At 45.5% G+C, this 27,654-nt stretch overlaps 1 long non-coding RNA gene across 1 annotated transcript; it reads right to left on the bottom strand.

Annotated features, from left to right (window-relative positions):
• Positions 1-18,333: 18,333 nt before the first annotated feature.
• On the bottom strand, positions 18,334-25,767 carry LOC120977839. Its single transcript, XR_005773973.1, has 3 exons — positions 25,757-25,767; positions 22,967-22,977; positions 18,334-18,535 (listed from the first exon to the last, which is right to left on the bottom strand). It is a non-coding gene; the product is annotated as an uncharacterized LOC120977839 (long non-coding RNA).
• Positions 25,768-27,654: the final 1,887 nt, after the last annotated feature.

Here is a 27,654-nt window from a genome sequence, read left to right on the forward strand (position 1 = left end):
AAATATCCGCTCTGACAAAACACTGGCAGCAGGGCAGGCCAGCATCTCCAAGGCGTAGAGCACCAGTTCATGCCACGTGTCCAGCTTGGACACCCAATAGTTGTAAGGCACACAGGGATCACTGAGGACGCTGACACAGTCTGCTACGTACTCCTTCACCATCTTCCAAATTTTTTTCCTTCTTGTGAGGGTGCTGGCGGGGTGTCATAAAACTGTCCCAGGCCTTGGAGAGTGTTGCCCTGCCTCTGTTGGAACTGCTGTGTGTTCCCCTTGTCTCCCCTCCTCGGTTGGCCAAGGAACTACGTACTCTGCAGCCAGTGTTGTCACGGGAAAGTCAGCCATGTGTGCCAGAGTCCCTACAGACAAGACTTCACTGTCCTTATCAGGAGGATGACTCTTAATCTCCTCATCCTCTTCCTCCTCTTCTACGCATCCACACTGAACAGATGTAATAAAACTTCCATGGGTACTACCCTCTGTAGCGGAGGCAACCGTCTCCTGCTCCTCCTCCTCATCATCATCCAATTCGAGCTGAGAAGATGAACTGAGGGTGGTCTGGCTATCACCCTGTGTAATGTCTTCCCCCATTTCCATCTCTTCCACATGCAAAGCGTCCAACTTAATTGTGAGCAGCGAGCGTTTGAGTAGACACAGAAGTTGGATGGTTACGCTGATAATAGCGGCATCGCCGCTCACCATCTGTGTTGATTCCTCAAAGTTGCGTAAAACCTCTCAGAGGTCAGACATCAATGCCCACTCGTCGATTGTGAAGAGAGGAAGCTGACTGGAAAGGTGATGACCATGTTGCAGCTGGTATTCCACTACTGCCCTCTGCTGCTCACAAAGCCTGGCCAACATGTGGAACGTGGAGTTCCAGCGCGTGATCATGTCGCACAACAGTCAGTGAGCTGGCAATTGCAAGCGCTGCTGCAGCGTTGCAAGACCGGCAGAAGCTATTGATGACTTGCGGGAATAGGCACACATGCGGCGCACTTTCAACAGTAGCTCATGGAAATTGGGGTAGGTTTTGAGAAGCCGCTGAACCACTAGGTTGAACACGTGGGCTAGGCATGGTATGTGTGCGAGCTTGCCGAGCTCCAAAGCCGCCACCAAGTTACGGCCATTATCAGACACAACCATGCCTGGTTGTAGGTTGAGTGGCGAGAGCCATAGCTCAGTCTGGTCCCTTATTCTCTGCCACAGCTCTGCGGCGGTGTGCCATTTGTCCCCTAAGCAGATAATTTTAAGCATGGCCTGTTGACGCTTCCCCACTGCAGTGCTACACTGTTTCCAGCTACTGACTGATGGCTGACTGGTGCTGCAAGTTGATAATTTAGAGGTGGAAGTGGAGGTGGAAGAGGAAGAGGAGGAGGAGGAGGAGGAGGAGGAGGAGGAGGAGGAGGAGGAGGAGGAGGAGGAGGAGGAGGAGGAGGAGGAGGAGGAGGAGGAGGAGGAGGAGGAGGAGGAGGAGGAGGAGGAGGAGGAGGAGGAGGAGGAGGAGGAGAAGAAGAAGGGGGGGTTGGAGCCACTAAAGTAGGTCGCGGCGACGGAAACCCTGATGGATGTAGGGCCCGCAATCCTTGGCGTCGGTAGCACCTGTGCCATCCAAGGGTACGACTCGCTGTCAGCATCCACGGCGTTCACCCAGTGTGCAGTCAGGGAAATGTAGCATCCCTGGCCAAAAGCACTTGTCCATGTGTCAGTCGTTAAGTAGACCTTCCCAATAACTGCATTGGTCAGGGCACGGGTGATGTTATGGGACACATGCTGGTGTAAGGCTGGGACTGCACACCGTAAAAAATATTCTCGGCTGGGGACAGAGTACCGCGGGACAGCCGCCGCTTTCAGGCTGCGGAAAGCCTCAGTGTCCACAAGCCTAAATGGCAACATATCCAGGGCCAGCAATTTGGAAAGGTGCACATTTAGTGCTATGGTCTGTGCGTGTGCAGTGTCCTACTCGTGATCATGGGCACCGCAAACTAGTTTGATTGTGTTTTATTGTCATATATTATGCCTGTATGCTGTACTTCATCTCATGTCATATTCTCCCATGTCACTATGTGATTCCATGTGTAAGATCCTTTATACAGGCCTATTTAGGGTGCACTACACTAGTTTCTTCACTAGATGGGGCAGTGTTACAGTGTATATATAGCTTAGCTCAGGCCTAGTTAGGCAGTTAGTTTCTAGTCAGTGTGCAGCCATGATGTAGCTGCCTGCTGGAGGGAGGCCTCCTGCCTCTCTGCTCTCTCCCTGTTGGCTCCACAGTCCAGTGTTAAAGCCTACAAGATTCAGCCTAGAGGTGAGAAATCCACTTCTACAGCTCGCTCCTCCGGGGGGACCAGTGATAAGCTGCAAACAGCAAGTATTCAAGGGGACTAGTATATTTTATTCAAGTCAAAGGATAGCAAACGGCCGTACTTAAAAGGCTTCCCAGCCACCTTTGCAATTAGGTGTAGGACACAGCATTCGGCATCCACACCTCCAGTTTAAACCCTGAGGACAATTAAGCCAACTGTCAGAAAAGTACTGGAAATAGAGGTTCAAGGATTCTGAAAACAACCTTAAATTCAGGTTAAAATAAGGAGAGAGTTAATACCAGCCTAAGACTTTTTATACTTCAAAAGCCTAGCTTTCATATATATATAAAAGACAAAGAGCCTGTTTTTCCTGAGGACTTACAATATCCTACTCCCATATGCATGAGAGACTGTATTTCATATCTGGATGTACTAGAGACTGTTTTATACTTGGATGTTACCGTTACTAGGAGCAACATTCAGTAAAAAGTTATAAGCTAGATTGCACCATCCTTGTCTCAGTCTCCAATTCCTCAGTTAACACTACAGTAAATGGTTGTACCATCATAAATGGTACGGGCGTCACGACTACAAGGGACCTTGCCATAGGCACATTAATACAGACCATCAAGGGCACCTCAAACCACCATCTGGCCTGTGTCCCTTACACCAGAGTGTGCCGTTCTCCTCATCACTTGTGCAGGCCTGCCCAGGGACGACATAACCGTGAGTAACCAGAACTGCATTTACCTCTGCCCACCTAATGCTCACACCGTGACCTCACGTATAATTCCCCTGTCGGTCTGGCATACTGCAGGTGGGTGGCTGGGTATTTGCGCTTTTGTTCAAAGGCCTGGGGTATAGACATCTGTACACTGCGTTTTGACACAGAAGTGGATGTGCTAGCTGATTTTGCTTGCGAAGGTCCAGGTGCAGGGCGGGAGGCATCCAGGCTTGCATCTTGGACAGGGGATTGGCCAGCACGTAACACAGGGGAAGAGGAGGCAGTGGTGTGACCCGCAGACACAGATTGTGTACCCAGGCGTTCAGCCCACCTGTTAGGTTGCTTTGATGCCATGTGGAGGATCATGCTGGTGAGGTTGCTAGTGTTCATGCCCCTGCTCATTTTGGTATGGCACAGGTTGCAAATGACAATTCTTTTATCGTCCGCACTTTCCTCAAAAAAACGCCAGACTGAGGTACACCTACCCCTTGGCAAGGGAGATTGCCTCAAGTGGGTGCTCCTGGGAACAGTTGCGGGCCTGTTTGGTGTGGCCCGCCTTCTCCCTTTTGCAACCCCACTGCCTCTTTCAGCCTGTTGCTGTGCTGCGGATCCCTCCCTCTCTGTACTGCTGTCCTCGCTCGGCTTGCCACTTTCCCAGGTTGGGTCAGTGACTTCATCTTCCAGCACCTCCTCTTCCACTTCCTCACTCTGGTCATCCTCCTGACTTGTTGACCTAACAAGAACCTCACTTATTGACAACTGTGTCTCAATCTCATCATGAACCTCTTGAGACACTAATTGCGGTTGACTTATTCGCAACTGTGTCTCATCATCATCATCCACCTCGTGAAACACTAATTGCTGTCCGTTCCCCACCGTCATCTTCTTCTGACTGTGGATGCTCCAGAGTTTGGGAATCAGGGCACAAGATCTCCTCATGTCCCTCTTCAAGCGGGCTTGTCGAGAGGCCCAAATTAAGGAATGGGGATGAAAACAGCTCCTCAGAATATCAGAGTGTGGGATCACTTGTTTCCCAAGACTTTCCATGTCGGGTAGAAGGAGTATCATGGTGAGGATTCTGTTGACCAGACTCTTGGCTACTGAGACTGGACTTTGTGGAAGACAGGGTGGTGCTTAACCGACTGGAAGCATTATCTGCTGCAATCCAATCGACCGCCTGGTCGCACTGGTCTGACTTCGAGAGTGGTGTCCTGTGCCTCCCTGCAAACTGGGACATAAAGCTAGGTATCGTGGATGAGTGTGTTTCTTGTGCTCTGGCAGCAGGCACAGTTTCACCGCGCCCAGAGCCACGGCCTCTGCGTGCACCATCAGCAGCACGGCCACTTCCCCGTCCCTTACTGCTCGCCTTGCGCACATTAAGTGGTATATATGCTTGCAAGTATGTAACACCTACATAGCGCAGGTTTAGTAAGTGTATGCGCAAATAAAGTACACAGAATGTCACTGATATTTAGGATGTGCACACGTTAAACAGGAGGTATAGCGCAAATAATGTCGCCGTCACCCCCGCCTAATACAAAACACTGAATGAATGTCACTGATATTTAGGTTGCACAAACGTTATACAGGAGGTATAGTGCAAGTAATGTCACTGTCACCACCGCCTAATAAAAAAAAATTACACTGAATAAATGTCACTGATATTTCGGATGCGTTAACGTTTTACAGGAGATGTAGCGCAGGTAATGTAACTGTCTGCAGCGGACACAGACTACGGAAAAAGTACACTGGATGTCACAGATATTTTTAGGCTGCGCACACGTTACACAGGAGATGTAGCGCAGATAATGTCGCTGTCTGCAGCAGCCAAACAATTGCAAGCTATTTAGCGCAGGTTGCGCTAAAAATAAATATTGCTGCCAGATACAACTATAGTCCTTAAAAGGACTTTTCGGTCTATAACAAGTATAAAAACTAAAATATTCCTATTTCACTCTCTACACTATCTCTCCCTTCAGCTCTTCAGCTCTCCCTGACTAAGACTGAGCCAAACACGTGTCATTGGGTGTTATTTAGCACCAGATGACGCGTTCCGGCCAGCCAATCACTGCAATGCCAGTAACCAATAGTGTTGATCACGAATATTCGAATTGCGAATTTTAATCGCGAATATCGGCACTTCGAGAATTCGCGAATATTTAGAATATCGCAAAACATATTCGTAATCGTGGATATTCGATTTAAAAAAAAAGTTCATGCGAATATTTTAGGCGAATTTTAGGCGAATTTTCGCAATAAAGAAAATAATGCCTGGAGATCATGAATTCACGAATTCTCGAATATATGGCGAATATTCGCCCAAATATTTGCAAAATATCGCAAATTCGAATATTGCCCCTGCAGATCATCACTAGTAACCAACATGGCTACGGCATTACAGTGAATGGCAGTACTTACCTGCACGTTTATTGGCTGCATGCAGGAAGGAGACTCGAGCACATGTGGTATTCGGCCAAACACAGCGATGTGCCGAGCATTGCGATGCTTGAGCAAAATTAGTGTTCGGCCGAGCATGCTTTTTTTGGGGGGGGGTTCACAAAGGAAAATCTCTCAAGTGTTCCTAGTTATTTATGGAAAAGAAAAATTGCTTCAGGAAAAGAACCACCTACAGTGTTTAGTTGGCACTAGAGTGTTTTCTTTTTTCTAGAATAGAGCCACTTATGGGACTGCTCATCTTTCAAGAGGAGGGCTACCTACAGGTGGCATAAAATACATATTTACTCCTGAAGGATAAACTCCTATAAGGGGCACTAGAGAGCCGGTTTCCTTCCTGCTGGTGCAGCACCACCCTATAGATGTCAGTAGAGAACTACAGGGTGGGCCATTTATATGGATACACCTTAATAAAATGGGAATGTTTGGTGATATTAACTTCCTGTTTGTGGCACATTAGTATATGTGAGGGGGGAAACTTTTCAAGATGGGTGGTGACCATGGTGGCCATTTTGAATCCAACTTTAGTTTTCTTCAATAGGAAGAGGGTCATGTGACACATTAAGTTTATTGGGAATTTCACACGAAAAACAATGGTGTGCTTGGTTTTAACGTAACTTTATTCTTTCATGAGTTATTTACAAGTTTCTCTTTGTTTACAGCCATTGACATGTCGCCAAGGTTAACACGTGAGGAGCGGATAGAAATTGTGTTGATGTCTGGTGAACGCAGTAACCGGGTCATTGCAGCAGATTTCAATGCAAGACACCCTACGAGACCACCCATCTCCCATGCTACAGTTAGCAAACTGCTTGCTAAGTTTTCGTGAAACTGGTTCAGTTTTGTATTTGCCAAAATGTGGACGCATGAAATCTGTCTCTACTGAAGAAACATCAGTGGCTGTCCTAGCTTCATTCAGCAAGAGCCCACAGCGTAGCACTCGCCGCATGTCACTGGAGAGTGGCATTAGTCGAACATCCCTTCTGCGGATATTAGCTACTCACAAATGGCCCCCTTACAAACTCCAGCCACTGCAGCATCTCAACGAGGATGACCCAGATCGGCGCACTGAATTTGCAGAATGGGCAAAACAAAAATTGGAACAGGACCCTCAGTTTACGCAGAAGATTTTGTTCAGTGATGAGGCAAACTTTTATGTGAATGGTGAAGTTAACAAACAAAACCACCGCTATTGGTCTGACACTAACCCACATTGGATAGATCCCTCCAAGACTGTTGGAACAAAAAAATTGATGGTATGGTGTGGTATATTGGGTACAAAGATAGTTGGGCCATTCTTCATCAATGGAAACCTCAAGGCCACTGGATATGCGAAATTGCTGCATGATGATGTGTTTCCCTCTTTATGCACTGAAGCTGGCACGTTCCCTGAGTTTTTCCAGCAAGATGGTGCACCACCACATTATGGGTGTCAGGTCCGAGCATTCCTAGATGAACAGTTTCCTGGAAAGTGGATTGGTCGTCGTGGGCCAGTTGAATGGCCCCCCAAGGTCTCCCGATCTGACCCCCTTAGAATTTTATCTTTGGGGTCATCTGAAGGCAATTGTCTATGAGATGTGCAGCACCTGAAACTACGGATACTGGAAGCCTGTGCTAGCATTTCTCCTGCGGTGTTGCTATCAGTGTGTGAAGAGTGGGAGAAGAGGGTTGCATTGACAATCCAACACAATGGGCAGCGCATTGAACACATTTTATCAGTGGTCAGAAACTTGTAAATAACTCATGAAACAATAAAGTTACGTTAAAACCAAGCACACCATTGTTTTTAGTGTGAAATTCACAATAAGTTTGATGTGTCACATGACCCTCTTCCTATTGAAAAAACAAAAGTTGGATTCAAAATGGCCGACTTCAAAATGGCCGCCATGGTCACCACCCATCTTGAAAAGTTTCCCCCCTCACATATACTAATGTGCCACAAACAGGAAGTTAATATCACCAACCATTCCCATTTTATTAAGGTGTATCCATTTAAATGGCCCACCCTGTATATTCCTTCCTTCTGGAGCAGCGCCATCCTATAGGTGGCACCAGAGAACCGTTTTTTCTCCGTCTGGAAGAGATCCACTATAATTTGCCCTAGCTAGCCAGTTTCCTTCCATCTGAGGATACCTATAGATAATACAAGAGACAGTTTCCTTAATTCAAGTGGCACAAAAAAGTTTCTAGAGAAGGTGGCACTACAGAAGTATTGTTCTTTTTTTTCAGGAAGTAAACCACCTATAGGTGACACTAAAGAGACTAGAGGCACTAGAGAGAGTTCTCCTTCTTCTGGAGAAGAGTAACCAATAGGGGGCACTGGAGAGACAGCTCTTTTTCTTCAGGAGGAGAGAAACCTATATTTGACACTAGAGAAGCAGCTCTTCATTCTGGGGAAGATCTACCTTTAGGTGGCACTAGAGCGATGCCCCCCCCTCCCCCATTAAAAAGCTGAAATAATAGCTATAAATATCACAGCTTACATGAACTGGTTGAATTGGTTTATTATGACGCCGGTTAGAGGCTGTATCTGTGTATCCAGCCACAATCATGAAGCTTTCAGAACAGCCAAGAAAGTCACAGTGCCAATGTCAAAAACAGGCATGGGGCTGGCCTCAATCTCTCCGCAAGCATTTAGCCAGTTGGCATTTCAAAAGCCGACAATTCTTTTTATATGCATTAACTTCACAATGTATTATAATTACTATGATTAGTTGTAAAATCTGCACTGAGTTGTTGCACTTTGTTCGTCACCCCGGTGGAATGACTACAATAACTACTCATTCATACGTGCAATATTTGCATCGAGATGTGAAGACCCTCGCCGAGGAAAATAAACCAAATTCCCAAGAAAATGCTTCACAAGCACAAAGGCCTTTATGAGGCTCAGATCTGGCAGATTTCTATTGTAAACTCTCTGAGAAGAGAGAGAAAGTGATCCATCTGCTCGACTCTTCATATACGACTTCAGCCAGCTCAAGATTACAGTTCGTTCAGATGCCGCCAAGGGCTTGTCAAGTCGTGAGAATGCTAATGGAAAGGGCACTTCTAATGAATTTGTCACTTTTCAGAACAAGTCGGAAACAGTTTCTCTGGAAATATTGCTTCTACTCCAAGAGGTTGTCCAGTTTCCAATATTGATGGCTTATCCTCAGGATACAGTAGGTCATCAATATCAGATCGCTGGTGGTCCGACTGCTGGCATCCTCACAATCTGTTCTTTGAAGAAAACGCTTGCGAGCACTGAGTTTCCTTCACTGTTTGCCTACTCGCTGTCATGATTGCAGCAACGAGCAGTACGTTTTTGCTCACCGTAGGCATCTTGGCGGTGAGCAGTGTAATTATAGTGTAATGACCGGCGTCACGCAAAGGGAGGGAAATGGGAAGGCCCTGTCCAAAGGAGAGGGAAAGGTGGTGACCCCTGACTCACCTTGCGGCTGGCACCTGACTGCCCTGACGTCCCTAGACGGGTTCCTCACCCGTACACCGATCACGTGCCTAAACCCTGGCTTTCCATAAGATGAGCCCTATGTAGTGAACGGGGCGGTGGGAACACTAGTCCGCACCACTAACACTAAAGGAAAACACCAAGGAGAGGACAGACAATACTGACAAAACATATAGTCCCAGGTGGGCGACAACAGCAGACCACAAAGGCCCAACAGGGATCCGGAGGGTAACGTTCTGGAACAACAACCAGGGAACACAGCTACACAGCTCCAGTGGGTCAGTATAGAAGTCCAGGCAGGAAGCTCTATATCTGGCAACCAGAGAAGTGAGAGAGGGGAATATAAGGAGGTTAGGAGTGCTGGACAAGAAACAGCTGAGGAGAAGAAGCTACGGATCCCTGAGTGAGCCAAAAAGGGTTGCAAGGCAAACCCAGAAAGCTACCATAAAGAAACAGCACTATCTTTAGACATAGAGCGAGCAGCCACCCGCTGCGACTTCCTGACCCCGGGTATAACGGAGTCAGACGTGGCTCTTGACACCCTCATGACATATAGCTTCTCTGTCCCATTCATTTGAATAGATGGGAGTGTAAGGACAACTGCTTTTTCCTATTCATGTGAATGGGACAGAGGAGCTATAATTACACTGCTTGCTGCCATGATGCAGACTGTGAGCAAAAACAGTGAAGAGAACACAGCGCTCACATGAACACTGCGTTATCTTCAAACAGCTGATTGGCGCACCCCCTCTGATCTGATATTGATGACATATTCTGAGGAAAGGTCATCAGTATAGGAAATTAAACAACCCCTTCAAAGGGTTGTTCCATCTCAATATTTATGGCACATCACTAGGGTATGCCACAAATATCAGATAAGTGTGGGTCTCAGAGATGGGAGCTGCAGCTATCTCCAGAACAGAGCCCCTGTAGTGAAGGTAGAGCAGCAGCACATATGAGGCCCTAACCCTCCATTCACCGTTATGGGATCTCTAAAAACAGCTTCATAGTGGAGAACTCTTGCTCGTCTATTTTTGAAAGTCCAATAGCAGAGAATGGAGAGGTCACTGCCTATGCAGTCTGGGACCCACACCTATCTGACACTTGTGGCATAGTCTAGTGACATGCCATCAATGTTGAGATGGGACTACACAATTAAAGAGATGGATGGATGCTTTTTTCCAAAAGCAGGACCATACGTTTCCATGGGTTGTGTCTGGTATTCCAGCTAAGCTCCAATTAACTAAATGGAGCTGAGCTGTAATACCACATACGGTACAACCTGTGGACAGAGGTGGTACTATTTTTAGAAGAAAGAAGCCATCTTGTTGTAGCCCTGGAGAAGCCCTTTAAGTTTCAGGTTCCATATTATTTACACTTAAAAGGGAGCTTCATCTCTAATTTTACTTATCTGTACATTTACTAATTTACCTATCTTCAGGATAGGTCATCAATATCAGATCGGCGGGGGTCCGACACCCGGCACCCCTGCTGATCAGCTGTTTGAAGAGAAGGAGCGTGCCGTGCCAGCGCTGCCTCCTCTTCATTGTTTACCTGATCGCCGTTGCATCTGCAGCGGTGAGCAGCTGTAATTAAACCCAAGCCGTCTCATTAATTTCAATGGGACGGATCGCTCCTATAGAAGTGACTACTACAGAGCCGTCACATTGAAATTAATGGGACGGCTTGGGTGTAGTTACACCTGCTCAACTCTGCAGATGCGACGGCGATCAGGTAAACAATGAAGAGGAGGCAGCGCTGGCACGGCACGCTCCTTCTCTTCAAACAGCTGATCAGCAGGGGTGCCGGACTCCCGCCAACCTGATATTGATGACCTATCCTGAGGATAGGTCATCAATAAATATAACTTGGACAACCCCTTTAAGGCTATATTTACAGGAACCTAAATTTTGTTTCCATGTCAGTTACGTTTTTTTTTTTGCGGATAGGAGGCAGACCCATTCATTTCAATGGGTCCGCAATAAATGCGGGCAGCACACCGTGTGCTATACGCATCTGTATGTCCGTTCCGTAGCCCCGGAAAAAAAAAAAGAAGAACATGTTCTTTTCCGTTTTGCGGACAAGGATAGGCATTGCTACAACGGATCCGCAAAAAAATGTATCCTTAAGTGGTTGTCCAGTTTCCTATATTGATGACCTATCCTCAGATAGGTCATCATTGTCAGATCAGCGGGGGTCCAACTCCCAACCCCTCCGCTGATCAGCTGTTTGAAGAGAAAGTAGACTTCTTACCAGTTGGTTATCGATCGTGCAGCAGCGAGCAGGTGTAGTTGCAGCTCCTCCGTCCCCACTCACTTCAACGAGCAGGAGCAGTTCCACTCCACCTTCTTCTTCCCATTGAAGTGAATTTGGATGGAGGAGTTGCAATTACACTTAGTCGCTGCTGCAATGTCGATGGCGAGCAGGTAAACAGTGAAGAGAAGGCAGTGCATGCAGCTGATCGGTAGGGCTACCAGGACTGCCCCAGAGGATAGGTCATCAACATAGGAAACTGGCTAATCCCTTTAACAGAAATATTGCAAAATTGGGCACGTACAGTACTATCAGGATCTGGGTTCATAAACTTCTCTTCTCGGTGCTAAGTCACGTAACAATTAAATACAGATTCCAGGAACGTTTTAACAATAGAGTTTTTGCACTTTTTTATTTTAATTTATTCTTTGAAAAAGACAGTTTAAGGGCTCATTCAGATGACCGTATGAATGGGTTCCCATCCGTTCCGCAATTTTGCAGAACTGGTGGGGACCCATTCATTTCCATTCTGCGGCCCCGCAAAAAAAGATAGAGCGTGTCCTATTCTAGAATAGGCATGTGTGGTCCGCAAAATGTGGAACGCACACGGGCCGGTATCCATTTTTTTGGACCTCAAAACACTACAGCCGTCTGGAGGGTCTAAACTGACACGTCATAGGCACCATATAAGATCCTTTCCCAACCAGGAAATGCAGGTGTTTTCTGGGGTTATACATTGTCATATGTCCTGTCAAAGCAGAGAGATAGAGAAAGAGAGAGAGAGAGAAAATCTTACATTTAAACAGAATACTTTAGATTCAAGAAGAGTTTAATGAGACAATAGTTCGTTAGATTTCATTCATTGACAGACAGCGATAGGTGTTACCTAGGACAGGAGTCAGTGTATCAATGTGACTCACTCAGGCTGCCATTCAAATTTTATTAATTGATTCTACTGGTTCAGAATTGATCTCAAATTTCTCTAAAAGTTCAAATTCTAACGAACCTGAATTTTTTTTGTGACTCACTTCAGGTGAATTGCAGAGAGAGAGAATTGATCTATGTAACACAAGGTCTCATTTTTTAAACTGTCACCAAATAAACAGGAGACTAGAAGAGTGTTTAACTCAAAAGTGAGGCATTCCATCTAATTTCCTTCTAAAACAACTAGAATATCCCACCCAGGATTACACTTCTGTCAACGAGACATGCAAGCTCTCTCTTTCTAGAAGGACAAGAGAAACAAAATGTCTCAAGAGTAAGACTGGGTTCACACGGGCGTGACGGATTTGTTCAGGATGCGTCCCGGGTGTATTGCGGCAAAGCCGCACGAGAAGGTACCCAATTGCAGTCAGTTTTGACTGCAATTGCGTCCCGTTGTTCAGTTTTTATTGCGCGGGTGCAATGCGTTTTGCACACGCGTGATAAAAAAAACTGACTGTGGTACCCAGACCCGAACTTCTTCACTGAAGTTCAGGTTTGGGTTTGGTGTTGTGTATATGTAATTATTTTCCCTTATAACATGGTTATAAGGGAAAATAATAGCATTCTTTAATACAGAATGTTTAGTAGAAGGCCAATTGAGGGTTAAAAAATTAAAAAACATTAACTCACCTCTTCCAATTGATCGCATAGCTGCCGGTCTCCTGTTCTTTCTTCAGGACATGTCAAAGGACCTGTGGTGACGTCACTGACCTCATCACATGGTCCAATCACATGGTCCATCACCATGTGATTGGACCGTGTGATGTGACGTCACCACAGGTCCTTTAGCCGGCAGCTATTCATGATTAAAGAAGTAAGAAGAGATCGGCAACTACGCGATCAAGAGGAGGAGGTGAATATTTATTTATTTTTTTAACCCTCAATTGACCTTCTACTTTGCATTCTGTATTAAAGAATGCTATTATTTTCCCTAATAACCATGTTATAAGGGAAAATAATACAGTGAATAGACTGTCATCTTAGCAACTATGCCTAAAAAAAAAAAAATAGCATCCGCACTTGCTTGCCATTTTCACGCAGCCCCATTCACTTCTATGGGGCCTGCGTTGCGTGATAAACGCACAATGTAGAGCATGCTGCGATTTTCACGCAACGCACAAGTGATGCGTGAAAATCACCGCTCATGTGCACAGCCCCATAGAAGTGAATGGGTCGGTATTCAGTGCGGGTGCAATGCGTTCACCTCACGCATTGCACCTGCGCGGAAATCTCACCCGTGTGAAAGGGGCCTAAATTGCCTTGCTTCACTGACTGGCCGTGGGGTGAGGGGACGGGGGCACTTTCTGGAAAGACTGCTACCTTGTATGTCTTATTGAGAGAAATATAATCCTGGGTGAGTTACTGCACTTCTCTTTGGGGGTCTCTCTTCTTGTGAACTTAATCCTAGGCTAATTTCACACTAGTTTTGGCTTTCCGTTTGTGAGATCCGTTCAGGGCTCTCACAACAAGCGGTCCAAAATGGATCAGTTTTGCCCTAATGCATTCTGAATGGAAAAGGATCCGCTCAGAACGCATCAGTTTGCCTCCGATCAGTCTCCATTCCGCTCTGCAGGTGGACACCAAAACGCTCCCTGCAGCGTTTTGGTGTCCGCTTGACGAAACTGAGCCAAATGGATCCATCCCGGCACACAATGTAAGTCAATAGAGACAGATCAGTTTTCTCTGACACAATCTGGCACAATAGAAAACGGATCCGTCTCCCATTGACTTTCAATGGAGTTCATGACGGATCCGTCTTGGCTATGTTACAGATAATACAAACGGTTCCGTTCATGATGTATGCATGCGGTTGTATTATTGTAACGGATCCGTTTTTGCAGATCCATGACGGAGCCGCCCAAAACACGAGTGTGAAAGTAGCCTAAGTCAATGGGAACGGATTAGTTTTCTAAGACAATCTGGCACAATAGAAAACGGATCCGTCCTCCATTGACTTTCAAGGGTGTTCAAGATGGATCCGTCTTGGCTATGTTAAAGATAATACAAACGGATGAGTTCTGAACGGATGCAGATGGTTGTATTATCTGAACGGATCCGTCCATGATGGATCCGCACCAAACACGAGTGTGAAAGTAGCCTAAAATGGTAAAATGGATTTGCTTTGTTAATTATAACATTCTTTCAAGTCAGCTTTCTTTTCAAAAGGATTGAAAAAAATCTGAGTGCTTTACAACTGCAGCAGATCTCAGCCTTTTAAACATACTTCTGTAGCAGAGCTCTTCAGCAGGCTGTTCCATCTTTGCCGGACCCCATTAACTATATTAGGGCCTGGCAAATATCTAAGAAACAGCCAGACAAAAGCTGCTGCTGCTTGCAGTGTTTTTGGTCAATTCCCGATATTCTCTGTTGGATCAGCTAGCTGCAGATGTAAAAGTATCTCAAGCCTGCCTCACATCCGCAACTAACTCTTACAAAGCAAAGCAGAATTGGCTTTACTTATTAGGAGGCCTTGGGGGTACCTCTGGGCGGGTACTTATTTCTATTATGGAGACCAGTTAATATATGTGATGCATATTATAGTCTAGGAAACGTTCCTCTGGGTTTCTGGGAAAATATATGAAAATTAGCACATCTTACATCTGCTGGTATCAGAAAACATGGGAAAGCTAATCTGAATATCTTTCTTAGAAACCCAAAAGGGCGCTGCATGGCCTACAATACTCCACACTCCACAGACAACTCCTACATATAACTCATATATATTGCCAAGAAACCCACAGTAGCATACTAGTAAGTCTCTCCCTCTCTCTCTCCTCATCTCCCCGGTAGAATCCAAATGGTTCACTCATCTCTAACATGTATCACCCCAATGTACACTTGTAAAAAAAACGCAGCACTCTCCAGTCTTGAATTTCCAAGGGTTTATTCACCAACACTATGCGACGTTTCGACCTGTGTGGTCTTTTTCAAGCAACTGACAATGTGAACAAAACTGAATACATGTACCCTCTCAAAAAGGTCACATGACCCAATCTGGTATGCTAATAGACAATTACACATTCAAAATTCGCACCACCCCTTTCTGTGTTTTCCAACTATGGGGACTATTAATCACATAGTGCCAAAAATAATATTACATAGTTCATTAAGAACATATTTACTGCGATACTTGACGTAGACCTGGGGAACACATCACTAAAGAGACCATTCACTTTAATATATCTAATGGAGTTACATGCTCCGTTCGGCGTTTCTCTGTACTTAGTGCGCATGCGCGCCATCATCTATGGTGTATGACGCTAATTTCGGGCGCCTGCAGAGGACACACCCACCAGGTGTGTACCATGGGAACCGGATGCCTCGTATCCCCGCCTCTCCATGTGTACTCTGTGCCTGCGCGCCCGACACACGGAGCCACCGGATCTGACGTCAGGCCCCCCGCTCCTGCGCAGTGCGTCCCCGGCCGGCGCTATGGCAACCTTGTAAACAGTCCTAATATTGCTCTCTTAACAGTGTACCGCCGCAACTTTTCTTTCAATCTATTTACGTGCGGCTAGGACAGCATGTTCTATTATGTTTAATATAGAACCCTCAGTTCGTTATATCATTATTATGGTCTGTTACTATTCATCACCCACATTGACAGGGGCAATCCTGCCTGTAGTCCACAGGATCCATGGGGGTCAATTAGATATATCCAAAAGGCTAGGTGTCCGCTACTTATGCATGATTTAAGGATAGAGTGCCTAGTCACATTTCAATGAGATTAGCTTCATGGTTAGAAAATAGTTAAGGGCTCATATGCTCTTTCTACAGGGGGGCGTCCCCCACCTCAACCATGTGAGGTCATTAACCACCCCTGATCAAAAGTGGGTCAATACCCTCCCTCATAGAACCACTTCAGTGTCCCAATGGGTGGCACGTCTCCCTCCATCATTAATGGGGCAGACGTGCCCACCTCGGGCACATAACAAACAGTTCAAGGTGGGCGTATCCTCCATATGATAATAGGAGTGCCCCTCCTCTAATCCAACCACTACTGACCTGCCCAGTCGGGTGGTAGGGTTACCCGTCCTCGGGTTACCCTCCTTAAACCCAACCCAGCCAGGCCATCACATTCAAACCAACCCTTTTTAGAAACCATATGGGTCCTCGGTTAAAACAGTGCAACTCAAATTCCCAATCATGGTTCAATTGTGAGATTGATCTGCAAAAAAATTTTTGGACGCATTAAGTTACAGGTTTTCTTTAAGGATACTCAGAATGTGACCACTTCCACTAATACACAGGGTATTGTTAACACCGACATGTTGAGATTGAGGGAAATGGGCCTGTATTTACGAAGTGATTTTCAACCTCCTGTTGGTCAAGAAGGGCGTAGAAAAAATTAAAACCAATGTCAATAGACATGACAGTAAAAATAACATGAGTCAGGGAGAGAAAAGGGCCTTAAAAGAGCTAAGCGGTAGAAAAGAGATTACTATTAAAAAGGCTGACAAAGGAGGGGCAACGGTTATAATGGACACAGATAAATATATAGCAAAAATACGACAATTGGGTGACAGAGAAGTATATCGACCATTAGATGCTGACCCCAAATTTGCTATTAAGAGGAGATTGAAATTATTAATAGATAATGCTTATGCCTCAGACTTGATTGATGACAAGCTACATGAATATCTGCTTGTAGAAAGACCAGTAACACCATTATTGTATATACTGCCAAAAATACACAAAAGTTTGATTAATCCTCCAGGGCGTCCTATAGTCTCTGGGATTGATTCAGTTTTTTCACCTGCAGCCACTTTTCTCGATAAATACCTGAGAGACTATGCCATGTCCGCAAGGTCTTATGTGAAAGATACAACAGATTTCCTTAATAAACTACAAACATTACATGTCGAAGATGGACAATATCTTGTTTCCTTTGATGTGGTCAGTCTCTATACGAGTATTGACCACTAGTGATGTTGCGAACATAAAATTTTCCGTTCGTGAACTTCTGCAAATGTTCGCGAACGGGCGAACCGCCATAGACTTCAATAGGCAGGCGAATTTTAAAACCCACAGGGACTCTTTCTAGCCACAGTAGTGATGAAAAAGTTGTTTCAAGGGGACTAACACCTGGACTGTGGCATGCCAGAGGGGGATCCATGGCAAAACTCCCATGGAAAATTATGTAGTTGACGCAGAGTTGGATTTTAATCCATAAAGGGCATAAATCACCTAACAATCCAATTTTTTTTTGAACAACGTGGTTTAAAACATCCAGTGTGTGTATACGATCAGGTATGATGTTGTATCGATCAGGTAGTGTAAGGGTTACGCCCGCTTCACAGACATTGACAGACCAACCTCCCCTTTTAATGCACCGCAAACAACCGCAAACAGTCCATTTGCCCAAACTCCCCATTTGTTCAAGGTTGGATACCAAGCTAGCCATGTCCCGTTGATGTCATTGAAGGTTTCTTCCTCCACCCAGCCACGTACAACACCAAGGGTACCCGAAAGGTGAATTGAAATGATTTTTCGAACGGGGAGATGGTTAAAAAAACGCTGGCACCCTCCCCTTTGTTTGAATCCACGGTCACTGCGTCTGTGCCGTGCAATTTACTGCCCCACCCGATATGAGTGGTATTTTCTGTAGTTCTCTCTTCTCATCAGTTTAATCCCGGTTACGTCCCCAATCTGGGGTCCATTTATTAAATTGATTTTTCGAACGGGGAGATGGTTAAAAAAATACTGGCTCCCTCCTCTTTGTTTTAATCCACGGTCACTGCGTCTGCGCCGTGCAATTTACTGTCACACCCGATATGAGTGGTTTTTTCTGTAGTACTATTCTCATCAGTTTAATCCCTGTTACGTCCCATATCAGGGTGGGATTGCCTTTTGTGAAAAAAAATTTAGGCCGGGTACCTTCGACTGCCTTCACAGTGACAGACCAAACTCTGATACACTAAAATAAATTGATTTTAGGAACCGGGAGATGGAAAAAGCAGCTTGGTCGGTCCTCTTACTCCCAAGTTGGGGCACTGCGCATGCACGGAGCAATGTGCTGTGACACCCTATATCAGTGATGGCGAACCTATGGCACGGGTGCCAGAGGCGGTACTCAGAGCCCTCTCTGTGGGCACCCACACCCTGGAAAAAGTCTATGGTGTACCAATATGCCTTAGACTTTCCTGTCACTCATCAGCGCAGGGCGCACCATGAACAGCACAGTTAGTGCACTGAATGTAGGCAGGATATTGTAGATAAATGATAAAGTACATGGAAGATATACTATATTGGACTGTAGTATTCAAGGTAAATTGCTGTGTTAGCACTTTGCAATAGATAAGTGGGTTTATGTTGCAGTTTTGGCACTCAGTCTGTAAAAGGTTTGCCATCACTGCCCTATATGAGTGGTGTCTTAACTAGTACTATTCCTATCAGTTTAATCCCTGTTAAGTCCCCTATCCGGGGACGTGTGTCGAATTGATTAACCATTGTCGAATTAACAAACCATTACGACATCCTGGAATAATTTAGTTCTGAGCTTTGTACTTGCTTTGTATTGGAATTGATGGGGATTTTTTAAATTGTCTGCATTATTTCTAATAAACTATTAAGAGACTTTATTATGATTTTTTTATTTTATGTATTAAAAACCCACCCATACAACTTAAAAAAAATATATAAAAAAAATTATGTTTTTTCTATAAAAAATTATCCAGCCGATCGCTTTTGGTCTGATCATAATGAAGCAACGGCCTTATCATCTGGGGTGTGGCAACATTGCCAACACACTCATAGAGGTGATGATCGCTTCATTGTGATATGCAAGCCCCTTCACCACAACAAGGTAACGATCACGAAGGGGAATTGACACTTGTATGTGCCTTTTTTTTTGTTTTGTTTTTGCAGCCACAGTGCAGCACCAGAGGCCAGAAAAATTAGGCATGTACACATGCCTGAAAAATAATGTTATTGCTGCAGCCGCTGTTGTAGCAGCGGCCGGAAAAATTTATGTTTTCAAGGCAGAAAGGTGACTAAAACATCGCGGCTTGAACCCTAGTTGGTGGCGGAGAATTCACGAAAGTCATCCGGTATGCAGACCTTAAATACAGCAGTGTGGGGACCATTTTGAGGCCAAGGCATGTCATCAGGCCTTCTGTTAGTCAAACGTATCCCCCACTGTCAGTCCCTTCGGGATCCATGCCTCATTCATCTTAATGAAGGTGAGGTAATCAACACTTTTTTGACCGAGGCGACTTCTTTTGTCAGTGACAATGCCTCCTGCTGCACTGAAGGTCCTTTCTGACAGGACACTTGAAGCGGGGCAGGCCAGAAGTTCTATCGCAAACTGGGATAGCTCAGGCCCCAGGTCAAGCCTGCACACCTAGTAGTCATGGGGTTCATCGCTCTGCAGTTAAGGCGAGGTAATCTGCTACCTGTCGGTCGAGTCGTTCTCTAAGGCTGGATCCCGAAGGGCTGTGGCGATGTGTAGGACTGAAAAAGCTCTGCATGTCCTCCATCAACAACACATCTGTAAAGCGTCCTGTCCTTGCCGCTGTGGTCGTGGTAGGAGGAGGATTACTTTCACCTCTTCCCCTGTTAGATTCCCGTTGTGCTGTGACATCCCCCTTATAAGCTGTGTAAAGCATATTTTTTAGTTTTGTTTTGAACTGCTGCATCCTTTCTGACTTTCAGTAAGTTGGTAACATTTCCACCACTTTCTGCTTATACCGGGGGTCTAGTAGCATGGCTACCCAGTACAGGTCGTTCTCCTTCATCCTTTTTATACGAGGGTCCCTCAACAGACATGACAGCATGAAAGACCCCATTTGCACAAGGTTGGATGCCGAGCTACTCATTTCCCGTTCCTCGTCCTCACTGATGTCATTGACGGTCTGTTCTTCACCCCAGCCACGTACAACACCACGGGTCCCAAATAGGTGACAACAACGAGCACCCTGGGATGCCTGCTGTGGTTGGTCTTCCTCCTCCTCAAAGCCACATTCCTCCTCTGACTCCTCTTCCTCACACTCCTCTTCCAGCGTTGCCGCAGGTCCAGCAAGCGATGATGATAAGGCTGTTTCTGGTGGTGATGGTGACCACAACTCTTCCTCTTCACGCTCATCTACAGCCTGATCCAGCACTCTTCGCAGGGCACGCTCCAGGAAGAAAACAAATGGGATGAGGTCGCTGATGGTGCCTTCGGTGCGACTGACTAGGTTTGTCACCTCCTCAAAAGGACGCATGAGCCTACAGGCATTGCGCATGAGCGTCCAGTAACGTGGCAAAAAAATTCCCAGCTCCGCAGAAGCTGTCCTAGCACCCCGATCATACAAATACTCGTTGACGGCTTTTTCTTGTTGAAGCAGGCGGTCGAACATTAGGAGTGTTGAATTCCAACGTGTCGGGCTGTCGCAAATCAAGCGCCTCACTGGCATATTGTTTCGGCGCTGAATGTCTGAAAAGTGCGCCATGGCCGTGTAGGAACGCCTGAAATGGCCACACACCTTCCTGGCCTGCTTGAAGACGTCCTGTAAGCCTGGGTACTTAGACACAAAGCGTTGTACGATGAGATTCAACACATGTGCCATGCACGGCACATGTGACAACTTGCCCAAATTCAATGCCGCCAACAAATTGCTTCCATTGTCACACACCACTTTGCCGATCTCCAGTTGGTGCGGGGTCAGCCACTGATCCACCTGTACGTTCAGGGCGGACAGGAGTGCTGGTCCGGTGTGGCTTTCTGCTTTCAGGCAAGTCAACCCCAAGACAGCGTGACACTGTCGTATCCGGTATGTGGAATAGCCCCTGGGGAGCTGGGGGGATTCAGTTGATGTGCAGCCAGACGCCGCAGCAGAAGAGGACTCAGCCGAGGAGGTTATGGAAGAGGATGGAGTAGGAGGAGTAGAGGAGGTGGCAGTAGGCCTGCCTGCAAGTCGTGGCGGTGTCGCCAACTCCGCTGCAGAGCCACGCATTCCGTGCTCGTCAGCCATCAGCAGGTTTACCCAATGCGCAGTGTAGGTAATATACCTGCCCTGACCGTGCTTTGAAGACCAGGTATCAGTGGTCAGATGGACCCTTGCCCCAACACTGTATGCCAGAAATGCCATGACTTCCTTTTCAATCACTGAGTAGAGGTTTGGGATTGCCTTTTTTGAAAAAAAATTTAGTCTGGGTACCTTCCACTGTGGTGTCCCAATAGCGACAAATTTTTTGAAGGCCTCAGACTCCACCAGCTGGTATGGTAAAAGCTGGCGGGCTAAGAGTTCCGTCAAGCCAGCTGTCAGACGCCGGGCAAGGGGGTGACTCTGGGACATTGGCTTCCTACGCTCAAACATTTCCTTTACAGACACCTGACTGTGGGCAGATGAGATGGAACTGCTGAAGGTGTAATGCTGCCTGACTGAGACATATCCCTGTTATCTCCATCCTCTGGCAATAATGGTTGCGCATCACTAATTTCATCCAAATGATGTGTAAATAACTCCTCTGAGGGATCAAGTGAAGCGGCTGTGGTGGCTGTGGTGGTAGTGGTGGTGGTGGTGTCGGGCAGGAGAGTGGTAACTTGAGAGCAGGTGACCAAAGCTGAGCTGGAGGAGGATGGTGCGTCAAGGTTCTTAGCGGAATCTGTTGAAGATTGGGTGTCCTGTGTAAGCCAGTCAACTATTTTCTCAGAATTTTTTGGGTTCAGGGTACGTGGCCTCTGAACACTGGGCATTATTCCAGGGCCAGTGGAAATCACAGCACCACAAACACGACGGCCCCTGCAGCGTGGCCTGCCTCGGCCTGTCATTTTTTATTAGATAAGTGTTACTATGCGTGCAAGGTACTGTGCCACCCTATATAAGTGGTGGGCAGTGGGCACAGTGCAGTCTGTGTGGGCCTGACACACACTGGCTTGCAACTGTGATTATATCACAGAAAAATTTTAAATAGAATTTTTATTTATCTGCGAGGTATTTGTGAGTGACACCCTGTAACGGTATAAGTGGAGGTCTAGCCACTAGCCAGTGGCCACAATACAGTCTTTGTGGGCCTGACACACACGGGCTTGCAAATGGGATTAGATCACAGAAAAATATTAAATATAATTTTTTTTATCTGCGAGGTATTTTCTGTCACACCCTGTATGAATGGTGTGCACACAGTACTGTCTGTGACTGAGCCTGCAGCCTCTCACACACGGGCAGGCAACTGCAATATATGTATATATAAAATAAAATAAAAAAAGCAGACTGATGTACCAGCCCTGAAAAGGGCTTTTTGGGGTGCTGTCAGGACGCTGTCCTTACAGCAGATGAGTCTGTGGACACAGAACACTGCCCTAGCTAACGCTTTCCCTATTGAATCAGCAGCAGCACTGTCCCTCCTCTCACTAAGAATGCAGATTCCGAATGAATCTAAAATGGATGCTGTCCAGGAGGTGGAAGGGTCTGGGAGGGAGGGTCTGCTGCTGATTGGCTGGAATGTGAGGGTCTGCTGACTGTGAGGTACAGGGTCAAAGTTTACTCAATGATGATGTATAGGGGGCGGACCAAACATCGCATATGTTCGCCCGCCGCGGCGAACGCGAACAAGCTATGTTCGCCGGGAACTATTCGGGCCATCTCTATTGACCACACCAAGGGACTAGATTCAGTTAAATGGGCCCTATCTAAGGATAAGATTAAACCAGATATTACAAGATTTATACTTTCCCTACTAGAGATAGTACTTACCAGTAATTATTTTCTTTTTGAGGATACTTCCTATATACAGCCGCGGGGGACCGCAATGGTGTCCAATGTGGCCCCAACGTACGCAAATATCTACACGAGTAGATTTGAGGAGTGCTTTGTATACCCATCCAGCCACTTTACCTCGGTAAAGGGCTGGATGAGTTATATAGACAACATATTTTTTATCTGGACAGGAACTTTGGAAGACCTACAGTACTCGAATTCCAAAGACACATTAACTCAATCCATGTAGAACTACAGTTCACGGCAGTGTACTCACAGACTAGTCTGCAGTTTTTGGATACGACAGTGCAATGTGTAGAGGGGATGTTGCGGACAGATCTGTTTGTAAAACCCACAGATAGAAACAACATCCTACTGTTTAAAAGTGACCACCCTAAATTCATGAAAGAATTATTACCCTACAGTCAAATACTCAGGGTGAAACGGATAGTAACGGACACAGAGAAACTTGACAATAGACTGAGTGAGATGTGTAATAGATTCTATGATAGGGGTTACCCAAGAGCTATGGTACAGAGGCATAGACAGAGGGTTAATGAGTTGAAAAGAGAAGAACTACTGAAGAGTAAAAAACAACGAGAGGAGAACCAGAGGGTACCATTTGTCTCCACTTACACAGCATGTAGCAAGCAAATACTAAACAATTTACTCTGCTTATGTCCGAAGGAAGGGCTCCTTCCCCTGCCTGGGATGTTGTAACTGTAATGGAATACTTAAGGGGAGCTCCTTTACACATCCCCGGACAGGGAAGAGATACCAAATCAGGAATTATTACACGTGCAGATCAGAATATGTGATTTATGTGCTTCAATGTCCATGTGGACTTTTTTATGTGGGAGAAACAACCCAGGAATTTAGAAACAGACTGAATCAGCACCGCTATCACATACGGAAGTTACTCTCAGGAGAAAGAGAGACTGACACCTCTAGGACTGAATTACCTGTCCCCGAGCATTTCTTGAAACTCAAACATAATATCTCACAACTCCGGTTCCGTGTGATTGATGGAGTGCCTCCCCAAAGGAGAGGAGGCAACAGGGAAAAATTGTTAAATAGGTTGGAGTTGAGGTGGATTTTCGAACTACAGACGCTCGAAACCAAAGGCCTCAACAGGGAGTTCAAGATCGGTCCACTCTACTGAACCGTGCGGGCTCTAGTCCTCACCTCACTTGTTAATGAATACAGTACCTCATCCATGAATTGGATGTTTTTTAATTACGTTTTGTACCTAACCTATTAGGCTGTGATTAATTACTAATTATTTAGTACTAATAATATTTTTATCTTCTATCTTTTACAGAAACTGCGTTACTGATGGGACCTAGGGACATGTACTGAGAAGAGACCTAGACACAAGAAAATTACATGGTAGCTATCTGTAGCATTTAATTGAATGATATCTAGAATACCTCAATTTGTTTATCCACTCACCCCATAGGAGGGGCAAACATACGACCTGGCGACACTTTGGGTCTATTGGGGCCCATTGGTATTTAGGATCCTAAGTTTCTTATTATATGGTTTCTGCAGTTTGTACCATGATATGGTTTCTAAAAAAGGTTGGTTTGAATGGGATGGCCTGGCTGGGTTGGATTTAAATAGGGTAACCCGGGGACGGGTAACCCTACCACCCGACTGGGCAGGTCAGTAGTGGTTGGATTAGAGGAGGGGCGCTCCTCTAATCATATGGAGGATACGCCCACCTTGAACTGTTTGTTATGTGCCCGAGGTGGGCACGTCTGCCCCATATTAATGATGGAGGGAGACGTGCCACCCATTGGGACACTGAAGTGGTTCTATGAGGGAGGGTATTGACCCACTTTTGATCAGGGGTGGTTAATGACCTCACATGGTTGAGGTGGGGGACGCCCCCCTGTAGAAAGAGCATATGAGCCCTCAACTATTTTCTAACCATGAAGCTAATCTCATTGAAATGTGACTAGGCACCCTATCCCTAAATCATGGATAAGTAGCGGACACCTAGCCTTTTGGATTTATCTAATTGACCCCCATGGATCCTGTGGACTACAGGCAGGATTGCCCCTGTCAATGTGGGTGATGAATAGTAACAGACCATAATAATGATATAACGAACTGAGGGTTTTATATTAAACATAATAGAACATGCTGTCCTAGCCGCACGTAAATAGATTGAAAGAAAAGTTGCGGCGGTACACTGTTAAGAGAGAAATATTAGGACTGTTTACAAGGTTGCCATGGCGCCGGCCGGGGACGCACTGCGCAGGAGCGGGGGGCCTGACGTCAGATCCGGTGGCTCCGTGTGTCGGGCGCGCAGGCACAGAGTACACATGGAGAGGCGGGGATACGAGGCATCCGGTTTCCATGGTACACACCTGATGGGTGTGTCCTCTGCAGGCGCCCGAAGTTAGCGTCATACACCATAGATGATGGCGCGCATGCGCACTAAGTACAGAGGAACGCCGAACGGATCATGTAACTCTGTTAGATATATTAAAGTGAATGGTCTCTTTAGTGATGTGTTCCCCAGGTCTACGTCAAGTATCGCAGTAAGTATGTTCTTAATGAACTATGTAATATTATGTTTGGCACTAGGTGATTAATAGTCCCCATAGTTGGAAAACACAGAAAGGGGTGGTGCGAATTTTGAATGTGTAATTGTCTATTAGCATACCAGATTGGGTCATGTGACCTTTTTGAGAGGGTACATGTATTCAGTTTTGTTCACATTGTCAGTTGCTTGAAAAAGACCACACAGGTCGAAACGTCGCATAGTGTTGGTGAATAAACCCTTGGAAATTCAAGACTGGAGAGTGCTGCGTTTTTTTTTACAAGTACATCTAAAGTTGGGGGAGTTCGAGACTGACCTCCGACACGGCAGGCACCACCACAATAAAGGAACGGTATTTACCCCTGTTTTCCGTTGTGCTGCTACACTTTGTTTTTTTCTTGTCACCCCAATGTACATTACATAATTCACAATCACAGACAGAAGTCTTAAAAACATGATAGTGTTTCCCTTCAGATCCAACCTGGGAACACCTGCCAATTAGAAGAATGAAAGTCTGGGAGCTATAGCACCTCTTCTTTATATGTGGCTGTTTCTAGTACCGCAGATCAGTCTCACTCACTATACAGTTGTCCTTTTAGGACTATGATGTTAGGATTTATAAGCCTAAGCCTGTTGTAGATGTTGTAACCAGCCTCTGAGAAACCGGATGTGCAGATAGAGTGGTATTGATTGCCTTTCTTACAATATATAGGTCTTTTTCAGTATAGCAATGGTTTTACAGCTGTTTGATATATGTGCACTTAGGAAGCCTACAAAATGTTAATTTCTTGACCGTTCCCGGAAAGCAGAGACTGAATAGAGCAGGGGTCAGCAACCTCTGGCGTGCCAGCCCTTTGCAAAGCTACAATTCCCGTCATTCTCTGTTCCAGGGGTCAGCAACCTTGAGCACTTCATTTGCTGTGAAACTACAACTCCCAGCATGCTCCTTTCACTTTTCTAGGATTTCTGAGAACAGCTGTTGGAGTATGCATGCTGGTATTTGTAGTTTCACAACAGCTGAAGTGCCAAAGTTTAATGATCCTTGATCTGTTCAATTCTATGGGTGGACCCAAGAACAGCTGTTTTGCAAACACCTCCAATGCCATTCATCAAATAAAAAATAAAAAATCTGAAAAAATTGGTATTGCTGTGTTTAGAAATGTCCGAATCATTACAATATCATGAATCACAGCATCCAGTATCACAATATCCAGCATCATGATGAAAATAGTTTAAACGAGTTCTCCGGGAATTAAGAAAATTTAAATACTTAAATAATACTTCATTATAAATATATTCCCAATTACCTTTCTTGGTTATAAGGGCTCATTTTATCTAGAGAGCAATCATCAGGAGAAACAAAATGGCTGCTGTCCTATTAGTATACACAAAACTTGTCCTAATCACACAACAGGACAAGTTACTGAGCTGCCTCATTCTCCTTTCCTACTTGTGAGGGATTATGATCCTGAATATAGCTGATAAGATCTTTAGCTGAATCTCTGTAGGAATGGAGTTCATGAGCAGATGTGGCTAATGAGCAGCAGCACTTGTCTGCAGTCCTGTCCATCCGCTCTGTACTTCATGTCTCCTTATGAACATTATTACTACAGAGATTTAGCTGAAGATCATATTAAAAACTGTAGTCAGGATCATAATCTCTGATAAGCAGAGTATAGAGGAGGATAAGACAGCTCTTTACCTCAGTGTTCTGAAGTAACTAATCCTCCTGTGTGATTTGGACAGGTTTTGTGCGCACTAATAGGACAGCGGCCATTTTTATTAATGATTGCTCCCTAGACAAAACAAGCCATTCTAACTAATGAAAGGTATTTGGGAATATATTTATAATGAAGTAATATTTAAGCATTTTCAGTTTCTTAATTCCCGGAGAACCCCTTAAAGAAAATAAATAAAATTTTGAATGCCATAATTGCTCTCCTTGCTACCCAAAGAAATGTAAAAAAATATATACCATATTTTTCGCTTTATAGGACGCAATTTCCCCCCCCCCCCCCAAAGTGGGGGGAAAATGTCAGTGTGTCTTATAAAACGAATACTAGTGAGCGCTTCCATTATGGAAGCACTCACTAGTATGTATTAGGAGCGAGGAGCGGGGAGCGAAGCGCCGCAAGCGCAGGTAATATTTACCCTCCCTGGTCTGCGCCACGGCTCCTCTTCAGCTGTCGCGCTCCTATCTTTCTGGCATGCAGTGACAGTGCAGCGCAGGCCGGGAAGATAAGAGTGCGACAGCTGAA

The sequence above is a fragment of the Bufo bufo genome, chromosome 8 (assembly GCF_905171765.1).
Source record: "Bufo bufo chromosome 8, aBufBuf1.1, whole genome shotgun sequence".
NCBI lineage: Eukaryota > Metazoa > Chordata > Amphibia > Anura > Bufonidae > Bufo > Bufo bufo.